General features: G+C 40.7%; 1 protein-coding gene across 3 annotated transcripts in view; it reads right to left on the bottom strand.

The window, feature by feature from the left end:
- GHR (growth hormone receptor) overlaps positions 1–13,445 on the bottom strand; it is a 166,241-nt gene that overhangs the window by 130,985 nt on the left and 21,811 nt on the right. The window contains exon 2 of one of the 3 annotated variants that reach the window (XM_014965064.1): positions 117–318. The exons of the other annotated variants lie outside the window; for them this stretch is intronic. The gene's annotated coding sequence lies outside the window, so the exon portion shown is untranslated. The remainder of the gene's footprint in view (positions 1–116; positions 319–13,445) is intronic. 3 annotated transcript variants of the gene reach the window in all.

The following is a 13,445-nucleotide window of genomic DNA, read 5'->3' on the forward strand; positions in this document are numbered from 1 at the left end:
GAGGTGGGACAAGAGCCACAGAAGCCAGTGTTGCAAGAGTTTCACAATCATTTGGTAAGCCGTGGTGCAAAGCCCCCTCTGAAATTAACCCGGAGGAGAAGGGAATTGTAGCTCACCCGAGTTCCCTGCTGTGGTTCAATGAACACGAATGCTGGTGCCACCACATGGAAGTTGTTGGGTTACAGTGGCCGGGGACAGTTCAGCTCCTGGCACCTCTCTCTGCTCAAGATGGTGCTGCCCTTCCCTTCTTCTTGCACCAGGAGCTGTGCGACTGGGCTCTGCTTGGCTTCAGGGAGCTGGTGAGCCTCAGAGACTGACCTGCAAACAGCAAGTGATCACTCCTCAGCCGGGCTGTCACTGCAGGCTGGCTCTCTGCCCGCTCCCGTGAGTGCCAGACCCAATGGTGGGGGGGAGTAAAAACATGTAGCTGGGGCAAGATGGACCGTGAGACGTGACCTCATCAATTTTCAATTGCCTTAAGGGGATTGAAATCTGACATGTCAATAGCTATCTGCCAGAAGTGCCACTAAGGTTTTAAACTGAGGGCGCACAGATACATCTTTCTTACTCCTACGCCCATCCTACCATCTCTGTGCCTTTTCTTCATTTAAAAAATGACAGAAACAGAACTCTACCTTCTTTCAACAGTGCCAGGCAATACCATAGCCTTTCCATTAACATACATGAAAAGGAGATTAACTTTCAGTTCTTACCACTGGTTAGGGGATTCATATGCACATCTCCCGGGAGATGCCCTTGCTGCCAAACTGGTGTTTGTTCCTCAGGCCTTTAATTATTACCTCTGCTACTGATGATATGGCAGAGCATGATTAGTAACTCATTGGGTTAGAAATTGCAACCACAGACCTGATCCTGACTCTAGTTTTGTGGTTGGAGCACTATGTTAGAAGACAACTTGTATTACACCTCTAGAGTTGCTTATATTGTTTGTTTACTACAACATTGCTGTAACACAGTAAGATCTGAGAATCTTACAAACTGTTTTGTGTTGGTAAAAAGTAACAGTGAGAGCTGAACATCTAAAATGCCACATAGATAAACCAGAGAAAATACTTTACTGTTCCCTCTTAATATGTGTGAATAAGCGCAGATAAGAATAAATAAGTAGATTTGTTATATACTCAGCATTTGTACCTCCCTGGACTTTCTATATATCAGATAACATTATTTACTGCTTCACATGGCAAGTGGTTTGGTTTCATGGGGATTAGTGTCATAGAGAGTTCACTGCCAGCAAGACCAGATTTAGGCAAAAGCAGCCAAAGTAATTATCAATCAGAAAGCTTGGGGGGGTGTGTTTCCACACTGTCTGCAGCAAGTCCTGGAGTTTCAACAGCACGAGGGTGTGTGTTACATGTCTGTAGGATAAATATTTTGAATTTTCTTCCTTGCCCCAACACAAGTAAATAGCATAATAAATTGTCAGTGATCTCTTGGCTTCTCTCTTACTGAAAAAAAAAAAAAAAAAAAAAAGGACGTGCTCTTTTATTTGTATCGTGCAAAAAACTAATTTCCCTAGAATTTTAATTTTCCTTTGTCCTGGCTTCACTCTTCGTATGTTAGCCCTTCCTGACTTTTATTTTTTTAACTATAGATGTAGACTGCGTCTATCTCTCCTTTAGTTTCATTGGAGGAATTGGAGAGATATAATATGCTGTGCTGCAAGTCTGTGGCAGTATTTTAATCATCAAAAAAAGTTAGCTTCAGAATATTTGCATTTGGTGTCTATGAAGCATAAATATAGGAACAATATAGGAACTGATTGTGTTCTTTATACATCTGCTAGGAAAATTCTGCCTTTCAGACCACGTATCATTTCATGTATGCCTATATACTTCACTTTTTCATTTACACTGTATTATCACTCTTCCAGATTGCCTCCAATCCCCTTAAAAAGCTTGGAAAAGCAAGTCTGGCTTGAATACACCCAACAAAGATACCTGGATTCTGTCCCTTTGTTCTGACATAATATCCAATGATGCCAACACCAGTTAATGTAGGTACTCTTCTCTCTGCACGCACAGTTGCTACCCCAGGCCATTCCAATCAGCATACTGAAAGTCCTCTCCTTTCTGAGCATGATGCTCTGGAACGAGGTGCAGAAGATGAAGTGATGGTTGAATCTGTTTTTGCTCTCTCTGTTTATGTTAGTGTCTAACGTGGTGTTTATCAACAGGATGTCAAATAGGATTCCAACAGCTCAGTTCATAGTAGTTCCTCATCTGGAAGAGGTTCCTTCACTCTAAAGTGGCTACAGCTAGTGCACATTATATTATGATTGCTAGTAATTTCTGCAAGACTAGCTGTGAAGGCTGTGTGTAAGCACTGCCTTAAGCCTGTGCTTGTACAGCATAAAGGTAGCTATAGGGGTAAAATCTGCCATAGGTGGAGTTACACCAGTCAAACTCTGGTTGCTTGGTTTAGCAGGCGACAATTCCCTATAATTAGCAAAATCTATGTTAATATATACATTACCAGATCGATACAATGTGGTCCACATGCAAGGTCCATGCTAGAAAAAAGGGCTCCTTTGACTCTTAAAGTTTATACTGGAAGGAAATAAAGTGACTTTTTTTGTTGCTGGGCATTTTGCCAATACAATATTGCAAAATGAACTCTTAATTGATATTGCTCTACCTGCTGAGCTTTTAGACAAGGCCTAAAACTCTGACGTCTAGTCTGAGTAGTTCAAAATTCCATATTGTTTGCAGTTTAAGTGAGGATGAATGTGTTTCTCCTGAGTGAGGAACTACTTATATTAAACTGCAAAACCAGTTTTTATTTCTCAAAACTACATGAAAAACTGCAGGAGACTGAGATTAAATAAAGACATTGTTCATATTCCACATTCTTACCTGCAGCTTAAATCTTATGTTTTGATATATTTTCTTTGCTTTTCGTTTTACACAATCACAGATTGCAGAAAAATTCAGCTTGGAAGGGACCTCAGGAGCTCCCTAGTGCAACCTCCTGCTCAATGCAGGGTCAGTGAAGAGGTCAAACCTTGTTGCTTAGGGCTTTACCTAGCTGGGTTTCAAAAAATTCCAGGGATAGAAACTGCACAATGTCTTGGGCAACATGCTCCACTGCCACATTGTCCTCATGGGGAAAAACATTTAATTTCTTCTCCAGTCTGAACTTCCCATTTCAACTTATGTTCATCGTCTCTCCTCCTGCCACCACACACTGCTGTGCAGAGCCTGGCTCTGCCTTCTCAATGACCTGCTTGTAGCAAAGGGAAAGCAGCTCTGAGGTGCCTCTGAAACCTTCTCTTCTCCAGGCTGAAGCAAGCCCTTCCCTCCAGCCCTTGAACATCCTGGTGGCCCTCCACTGGGCTCTCTCCAGTCTGACAATGTCTCTCTTGCAGGAAGGAGGAAAATGACACAGTATACAAGACTCATGACTACCAAGTGAAGAAGGATGATGACTTCTCTTGATCACCCAGCGTTGCTGCTGTTCATAGAGCCCACGGTGTTGTTAGCCTCTGCTCCAGGGGAATACAGCAGCTTGCTGTCTACCAAGTTCAGAAGGTCCTTTTCAGCAGGACTGCTTCCCACAGTCATATCTCAGCTTGTATCACTGCATGGGCTTCTTTCTTCCCAGGACAGGATTTTGCATTTGTCCTGGCACAATTTCACACAGTTCCCATCAGCTCATTCCTCCAGCCTGTCTAGGTCCCTCTGGAGACAGCCCTGCTCTTGAGCCTGTTGACTGGTCCCTCCAGTTTGGTGTTATCTGCAAACTTGATGAGATTGCACGTTACCACCTCCAGGTCATTGATACAGATGTTAAAAAGGACAGGTACAAGTAATAATCCTGTGGTACTCCCCTTGTTACTGGCTTCCAGGCACAGGGATTACAAATCCATTTTTTATTTAGTAATAAAGCATATTTTCCCAATTAATCTCCACTGATCTTATTCAGATGGCAATAAAAAAATGGGGGAAGTAAAAGGAAGTGTTGGTCTTTTAGAAATCAGATAGAGAATGATTCAGATGAATGTATGTTTCCCCTTTTATGTCATGACTAGAAAACTTAGCAAAAAAATGTCCACTGGTGCTGTGGGAGTAAATCAGTCTCAAAAGCGCATATTGTGTTTTCCATCAAAATTTCTGCTCATAGGATAGAAGCAACTGAAAATTCTGTGCAGTGGGTAGGTTAATGCCTCCTCTCTCCTCACTTTGCTTTCTTAATGTTCTCTATTCATCTAAGAAATAAGAATAGCTGAAAGAAGAGAAGCACTCTTTTAATCTAAATTTCCGTCATAAATTGAATTGCAGAAAAAAAGTACCATTTAGGTTATTTTGTTACGGCACACGATTGCTTGCCACGAAAAGAAACCACACTAATCAAATGCATATTCCAACCATGATCAGACTTGTACCAAGAGCTGGGAATGTACAGTACTTGCTGTATGCAAAAATAAAAACAATATTTAATAGCAGCTCTGCTCTCAGCCTCTGAATATGTGGAAAATTTTAGGTTGTGGGTTGTCTGGGTTACTTCCTTTAAAGCTACAGAGCAAATCTCCCCTGAATACTTTATATGAAAGCAGAATAATTACCTAACCAACAAATATCTGTGGAAACAGAGAATTTTCTTTAAGGAACTAATCTCCAAGGAATCAATATGAACATGCACACAGCATAAGAAGGCACAGGCAAAGCGAGAGAGGAAAATGAAGGAACACAGCCTGCAGTCTCTCACTCTCTCTTTCTAAGGCATCCATCATGTCATTAGCTACAGCAAATACAAAACGAAGATCTACCTGACTGTGTAATGAATACATTGACTCTCTTGTTCTCTGGGAAAAGAAATGTGACAGTGGAGGTATTTTGCTTGCTTTGTTTCTGAAGAAGGGAGATGGAGGATAGTAGAAGTGAAGGGTTTGCCTCAGCCAGGATATTCAGTGCTCCTTTTATTTAAGGTAAGGAATTTCTAAGCTGGTGTCCTGGACTGCTTCCAATACTACGTAGGCTGTCTTGCATCCTAGATGTTAGATTAGCCAGAAGAACAATGAAAAACATTAATCAATTTGAAGATAAATAATGTGCAAGTGTTGCTCCCTGGATCTTAACTAAATCCCATCCTTAGTCTTTTCAGTGCTTATTGAAAATTGTGACCAGGCACATGCTGCAAAACTGGAATTGGGAGCCTGAGACCACTTCCTGCAGCTATGTGTCCATGTTGTCCTCTGTTTTCTTCTGCCAATAGCACAAGTTTAGGTGTCCGGTGAAGCTTCTGCCTAAAATGCCAGTCTCTAAAGTGTCTCAAGGGTTTAAGCACATAAAACAAGGCTTTCTTGGATTGCTTTCCTGCACTTAGATTCCTAAATTCCAACATGCTAGAGACCTAACTGGTTCACATTTCAAAGTGTTTTACATTTTATTGCTCAGAACATGCACTCAGAGCATGCCCACGTTTGATGAGCGTGCTTCCACAACTTTTGCTATGTATTCCGCCTCTCTGCTTCAAGTTCTTTTGCCTGTCAGATATCAGGTGGCAAGGAGGTCATGGAAGCTAAAGTAGAGACTATGTTTAGTTATTTGGGTACTTGAATTCACTTTAAGCTAAAATACTTGTGTTACCATGCAAAAGACAAGAATTTGACCAAGGTCACAGTGTATAAAGCATGAGATTTAAAATTCTAGGGCTAGTTGAAGAATGTAAACAAAACCACAGAGTAACTTTGTTGTTTTCGTAAGTCTGTGAGTTACAGGAACAGCATCATCCTTTAATTTACGATTCAGCTTAAAGTCTATAATTGACAGATCTTAAGCGTATGTGACAGCAAGAGAGTCAAGACAGACAGGCTGACAAAATATGTGCTGTTGCCTTCTATGCATAACTGATATGCTCTCTATTGAGGATGATATTAACCTTTTTCTGAAGAGCTTGGTTTTTTACATCAACTCACCATTCTGAGAAAAACATAACATCAGCCGAGGAAAGTCTTGTCTTAATATTTGTTAGATTGTCATTCAAATGCTCTACAGAGAAGTGCCTTTCAAAGAAGAATATTGTTATATACATGAAAATTCGTAAGACAATGTGAGATAGCACCTAAAAGACCATGTTCATTCCCATGCTTCCCAATCCTGTTCTGTATCAATCAGGTATAAAAATCAAACCCACTGGTCTTTAGTACCCTGGTTTCCCTAGTATAGAGCCCATTCTGCTGATGGGATTACACTGGTAGTTCTCTCTTCAGAAGTCATTATTGAGTCATAACTCCCTTGTAGTCAAAATGCAGATCTCTGGACCCATTTGTTCTTGCGTGACAAAATCTTCTCTCCTCCATGGGGTTATCCCATGGACTTTCCAGTCCATTTGTAGAAAACTGCTTGTCTGTCCACCCACATGATCTAATGTTCTTTGGCTCTTGACCACTCCCTGGGTGAAATTGCTGCATACAACTATGTCAAACTCTTTTCATCCTGCACGCTTGTACTTTGATGATTCTCAGCACTCATAACAGTATTGTAAGGCAGTGAGGACAAAAGTCAGATGACAGAGAAATGACCTCAAGAGTCATCCAGTTTGGGGAGTGTCCAGCCTTTCTGATTAATGGAGCTGCATAACAATACTTTACCTTGGATGGAAGCCTCGCAATGCATACCATATGCTTTGGCGATGCCAAAGAACAGGAGTCCTATGAACTGCTATGTTCTTACAGGACTCCAGAGCTCCATCATGGGAAGAGTGGCAAGCTGAATATAAAACTGGGTTCCAAGAAAATAGGTGACTTCACTCTAAACAGGACCTGATGACTACTTCTTTTCACAGGTGGAGACTCAGATTGAGTAGTAGCTCCCATACGAGAAGAGTCCACCTGCTCATCACATGCTTGACATGTCGTCATTTTGACACGGTAGTCACATTTGAATTACTGAGGAGCCAAATGCAGCTGAAACCTACGTGTTACCTACTCCTGATAACAGTTCATTCATGTGTTCCAGAGCAGGATTCACTGTCTTTACCTAATTCTTGGTATTTTCTTGACTAGCTTTTTTAACAAGTCTTGGTGGTAAAGACGCCTCTACTTACCAAAGCCATGTGTATCACAAATTCACAAGTTTGTTATCAGAATGTTTTCCTTAATGCCTAACCCTTATTCTTCCGATAATTTAAATTCCTGAATTCTTCTATCCATGGTCAAAATGGCAGTCAGGTTATTCCTTTCTGTGTTTGAAAAGAAGTGCCTTATACTCTTCAGTCTTTTCTCTGTCCTAGGCCAAACAATCTCTATTTTTAAAATCTTTTGTCACAGATTACATTCTCTTTGCCTCTAATCACCTGCACTGTTTTGGGCTTTCTCCAGTTGCTCCATGTCTTTTCTGAAGGATAGTGCCCCAATGGGACCAAGTCCTCTACCCAACATTCTAGTAATGCCAAGAAGTGGAAGGCTTGAGGGCTATACTGCTATTTATAAATCACAGCATATTCCTTGTGTCTTGTTTTGCAATAGATTGTTATTTTTGATACATCTTCAATTTCTGACTTATTATCTCCAGGTATTTCTCTGGAAAATTAATTCTTAAAAAGTAATTCCCTGGCCTGTATTTTTAAAATTTTATTATTCCCACCTAAATGCAGTGCATCAACCCTGTTGCATTTCATCCATTTTTCATTCCACTACTGCAATTTCTCAAGATGATTCTGAGTTTGAATTGTGTCTTCCCAAGCATTTATATTTGCACTTCTTTCTGTCTTTGTCTCATGTGCGAGTTTAATAAGACTGTTATGCAGATTGTTAATAAAAAGTTGAATAAAGTCATAACAAAGGCAGATCCCTGTAAAAACCCTAATTTTGTGATATGACAGTAGCAAAGTAAAGTAAATGGGTTTAAAAACATATGCATTAGCAAATTAATTTTTATGCTATTACCTTTCCTGCTATCTTTCAAGTGTTTCGGAATAGTTTGATTGATTCTAGATTTATTTTTTTCAGTTGAAGTTAAATTGATTAGTTTATGCTCTTCTTCCTGTGCTCTCTCCCTCTTTTTCTAAAAGGCAGCTGTTATTTTTGTCCTTTCCTAGTCTTATATCTCTTAGCCATCTTTCACGAATTCTCAGGTAATAGCTAATCTGACTAATTCACCTCATTCTTAAAATATCCCAGGCCATAGTCTATCTGGTCTGACTGATTTGAGAACATTTCGTAACATTCTCCTGCCCTGTTTCTTCACTGGTTTAGATTGAGTTCTTAACCCTTTGTCATGAATGTTAATTATGCTAGTCATATGCCTGCAGCTGACATGCAAAAAAGTTTTTAGATACTCTGACCTTTTTGGGATCATCAGTTATGTCATCGCCTTCCCTTTGCTCCCTCAAATAGACAGGAAAAACAATCAACATTTTCCTTGCTCTCTCTTATTATTAATGCACATTACTCTTTGAAAGTGTTTTGTAGCTGTATAGTGGTTTTGTGCGTTAGTTTTCTGATTGCTTTTTGTACACACGTGGTGGTTTTTTATGTATTTTAGAATTTGATCTGATTTCTACTTTCCAGGTGGAACTTTGAGATCAATTAAAAGTTTCTGGCTTACCTAAATTCATTTCTCAGTACTTTTCCCTTCTGATAAGAATAGGTTATGTTTTCTGCCACAACAACTTAATTGCATTTTCCTTCGTTGTTGGCTTGAGTTGGTGGAAGCTTGCCTGCTTCGAGTCCATGATTTTCTCCTTTTCCCCTATTATCTTCCTTAGGATTGCAAATGCTGTAATTTTATAGTCACCATCTCCATGTTGCCTTTCATTGGCCTATTTTCAAACATCTGCATTTCACTAGTTAGAACCACATCCTGAAGACCCTCTCTTTTTTTCTGTTGCACCAGAAATGGTGACCAATGCTTTTCAATTTACAGCCTGCTAATCAATCTCTGTCCTAATGTTTTCTTTTCCTACACTTTCTTTGGACAGTTAAACCGTCTCATGACCATTTAGTCCTGTGCATTGAATGATTTGTCATGTTATTTAAAAAAAATGCTTCCACAGCAGATAGTCTCTGGGTGGTTTGGTCTAACAACAGGAGCAGTTATGTCCTCCTCTGCTTTCACCATCACCCAGAGGCTTTCAACAAGTCCAACTTCCTCCCTTGTCTGGAGTTCAGGACCAGTGCAGAGCTATATCCTTCACTATTAGATAGTCCTATTCCTATTATGAGAGTGATCTTACTCATAAGTCTATGTTTTGCCAACAAGGTCATTTTAGGTACCCTTACTACTCTTCTTTTTTTTTTTTTTTTTAATCAAATTTATTCAAATCTGCTTTATGTACTTGAAATGATCACATAAAACCAGAATGATACAGAGGAGTACATACAGAGTATATAAAATGACCTCTAAGCACGTAGCCTTTTCACTATTCTTTTTAAGGATTTTTATATTACTGAGCAAATAAAGAGAAAGAACGTAAAAACCAAACAGACAAACAGGGAAAAGAGGTCTTATATCAATATTCTAAGTTGAATTGTGCTTTTATTTGTCATTGTTGACTCAAGCCCAGGAAATTTTAGATATCAGCCCTGAAGTCATTTGCAAATGCAATGTTTAAATTTACCTAGTGTGGGTTTTTTATTTTATTTTATTTTTAATGACAACAGTTGTAGCCCCGAAGTGGAGCACCAGCAGAAGTGTCCTCTCCAGTTCCCTTTAACTGAACTTGATAACATTCCATCCATCCTAACACTTGTAAACAGATGCTTAGATATCCAGCCAGCCGAAACCTCTGACACAGGCCACATCTAGAAATAGCTTGTACAGAAATAATCCCATAAAATATTTGACACAGCCAAGAGGAGGGCTCTGTAATGTTGAGGCTTGTGCTACTTGCATACATGCTGTTTAGCAGGAACACTACCGACTTTCTGCAATTGTGCTCATGACTTCACACGTGCTATATCGTACGCCCATTACACAACAGGTTTACGTGCACTTCCTCTGGTAAGAAACTGTCGAAAACCTGCTGTTTCCCATTTTCATAAGTGCAACCTTTTACTTTTATGACTTTCAAGTAGTAGTTTCCAGCTGTTAGCCCTGGGGCAGAGGTAGCAGCCATGTCCGCGTCTCTGTCGGACACGAGGGGCTCAGGGATAAAGGTCTGTTTGCCTCTGCCCCCACTCCCAGGTCAATCCATGCCTGCCTAAAGCCTCTGCACAGGGCAGCCTCTGGAATAGTCCTGTAGGGTTCTTGAAAATTAATTCAAAATATTAAACAACCCATTAACTTTCCTGAGGGTAGGGAAGTGTAAGGGAAGTTTGTCATTCTGGAAACATACCACATAAGAAAGTAGAGCTTTTGTTACTTGTGGAGCACAGACACTGCTTCTGACACCGTTGAAGCTCAATGCTGAGATTTCACAGCTGCCTAAAGGGCTGGGACCTACAGGCTCCATCCATTTATCTGCAGTGGAGAAATTCAGAAAAATGTACAGCTGGGTAGGATGGGCTGGGGCAGTCAGAATAGGGATTACAACAGTAGATTACTGTCTTTGGTATGTAATATTTCAGTGGTTCCAGCAAAATATTGTTGTGGCTGTAAATTTACTCATATGTTGGGACTGACTCATTTATTTTTTCCCCACATCTGCTGATTTTAATCAAGTTTACAGAGACAGCAAAACCAGAAATGAGCAGAAAAGTTTGAATAACTGCTAAAAAGTCAAACACAAACATGCCAAACCCATAGGATCAGGCAAAGAGCCTACATACATCTTGAGAGCTAGGTGTCATGAGATAAGCTACACATAATTGGCTCCCAACTGCTTGGTCATATGGGCAGACAGGGAAGGATGGTGTTCTTCAACACGTCCCCTGCAGCTTATATGCAGGGGTCTAGTTCACGATTTCCAGCTATTGTGTCATCTGAACATCAAAAACTTTCTTAAAGCCCATCTTAAGTAATACAGCACTGATTTTGGGGCATCAGAACTCAGCTTCTCTAATGGTTATGAGCATTCATCTCATTTCATCCTTAAATATGTTCATGACCTGCAAAAATCCATTTCTTTGTGTGTCAAAGTTGTCCTTTACCTGAAATTACTCACCTCTTCCCCAGCTTCCCCTGCTTGCCCCGGGTATATTGATAGCTACTTTATTGCCTCTTGGCTTTGATTTTCCTTTTATCAAGCTGCTTTAGTCCCCTCTCAGGGAGGAGGCTGATACAACAGCCAATTCTAGCAGGAATGGAGATTTTCCCGTTTGTGCTTTGTTCTTTATGTTTCTAGTAATCCTGCTGCTGAGCTGACCAAAAAGGAGAGAATTTCCAGTTCAATGGAAATACTTTTATTTCTTACTCCTTTTTGTTTGCTTTGTTTTGGTTTGGACAAAACCTCAACCATTTTGAAATTTCAAGTGAACTGAATTTCTGAGAATGTAATTCAAAAATTGCCCGCATGAAGATCAGTTGTCCTTTTCGTTTTGCTACCCAAGGTCCCAAACCTGTGGCTGGAGGGGGGAAATACAGATGCTTGGCTCCTGTATATTGGATCTGGTTGCCCTGAAGTCACAAAATCTGAAATCCCAGTCGCAAAGCATCAGTCCTGGTGTGGTCCATCTGCTGAACCTAGTGTGAAAAAAGTGCATGGTTTCTGGGAGGCTCCCAGCAACTCAACCTTGCCTTGGGCTCTGCTCAGGCTCCTCAGAGTCGACACAGTCCAGATGACACATTTCAGTGTGTGAAACAGGCTGTTCAGTGAATTGTCTTTTTTCTTACTAATACTGCCTATCTCTCTACAAAGTCCCTTTTCTGACACATCTGTGCCCATAGTCCCTCGTTTAGAGCAAGCCACAGTCACTACAGGTGGTTGCTGGGGAAGAAGAGAAGCTGTGCCACATGAGGAGCAGGACAGGCAGTGCATTTGGAGGTCCTAATAAGACTATGTGCGTGTATATACCCTGATTCCCTAACCATCACTGGCTAAGCTGCATCCCTTTTTCATCTTGTACTGAATCCCATACTGTCAAGTAGAGCATGACCAGGCAATGAGCTTGCTCACTGGGCCCTAAATCACCCCCATCACTTAATATGCTCTTTGGCATAGTTTTGACATAAGTCAACAAGTAATAAATAATGCTAGGGGGATAACACTGGCTGGGGACTGCTTCCAGTAGACAGTATGGAGATCCCTAAAGCATTGGAGCTGGCTCCTTGCTCTTACGGAGTCCTCCAGCACTGTCCCAGCAACGTCTGAATCCTCAGGTACTCAACACAGTACATGTCAGGGATATGCAATGCATGCCCTCAGTTTCACGCTATGAAAACACTGGTCTGGCAGACTGAAACCTGAGCTTTCACACAATTTCATCTACTGCACAGAAATAATCATTATGCTATACAACTGCTGGATGGGGTCCCAGAGGAAACCCATGGCCAAAAGCTATGTAGTGTGGGCATTACCCATCTGTGACGGGTTCTGTTTCATTTCCTAGTACAGATGTAGCCATGGTCATCTGCCTCCTTGAGCTGTCTCTAATTAATTTCCATAATTTAAAACTCAGTAGGGTGAAAACAAGGGGGGGTTTATTACACTCTATCCAAACATCTACCAGTTTTCTGTCTATATAACCCAACCGAAAGCTTGCTTTGAGCCAATGCACTCAGGTTTTAAATGGTGCCTTGTATAAACTTCTGAGAGTTTTCCTCCCAGCTGGTGATCTCCACCCACAACCCCCCAGCCCCCCACCCAGACACAGCTTTTGGAGATCACAGTTCAGAAGTACACGGCTGGAATTAAAAATAGAGCAGCTGTCCTCATTGTCTCAATTTCCCCTTTCAGCTGCTCTATCCTACATCAAGCCTCCTTTTCTGGAGTCTGTTCCATATAAAAGGAAAATGTTAACACTTGTGTATATTAATATTCTCTCCAAACCTTTGCCAGCCCTCTCAGATCCCACCTCTCTCCTTCCCTACTTCCAGCCGCACAGCTCTGCTTCAGTTCAGCTTAATATTTTCAGAGAGGCTGAGGCTCCCTATGATCATTGCCAGCCCACCCTTGTAATTGAACTATAAATTTCAAACATTTGCAGGAGAAAGAGTCTCTTATCTGGTCACTGATTTGATTATTTGCCTCTGCACCCATGATTGCAGTACCTTGGACTCATGGGCTTTTCTGTTATCAGAAGTCAGTTAACTCCTTCCCTATTGCATGGTGGGAGGGACTATCTTCCTTTCCCCACTCTCGTGATTTATTTATTTTTGTGCAAGTTTTTTGTAGATATATGGTGGAAAGATCCATTTGAATAAACATGTCAGAGGAAAGGAGGCAGTGAAAATATCTCTCAGAAACAAAGCTTTAATGCTATTCTGAATTGATTTTTTCATTTAGATCATTAAAAGAAATAATCTGTGAATTCTTAATGCTAGGAGATGGATACTTCTCTGAACTCTGCTGTTTAAAATATTTGCTGCTTTTTATCTGCAAGG

The sequence above is a fragment of the Calidris pugnax genome, unplaced genomic scaffold (genome assembly GCF_001431845.1).
Source record: "Calidris pugnax isolate Ruff unplaced genomic scaffold, ASM143184v1 scaffold273, whole genome shotgun sequence".
In the NCBI taxonomy this organism is placed as follows: domain Eukaryota; kingdom Metazoa; phylum Chordata; class Aves; order Charadriiformes; family Scolopacidae; genus Calidris; species Calidris pugnax.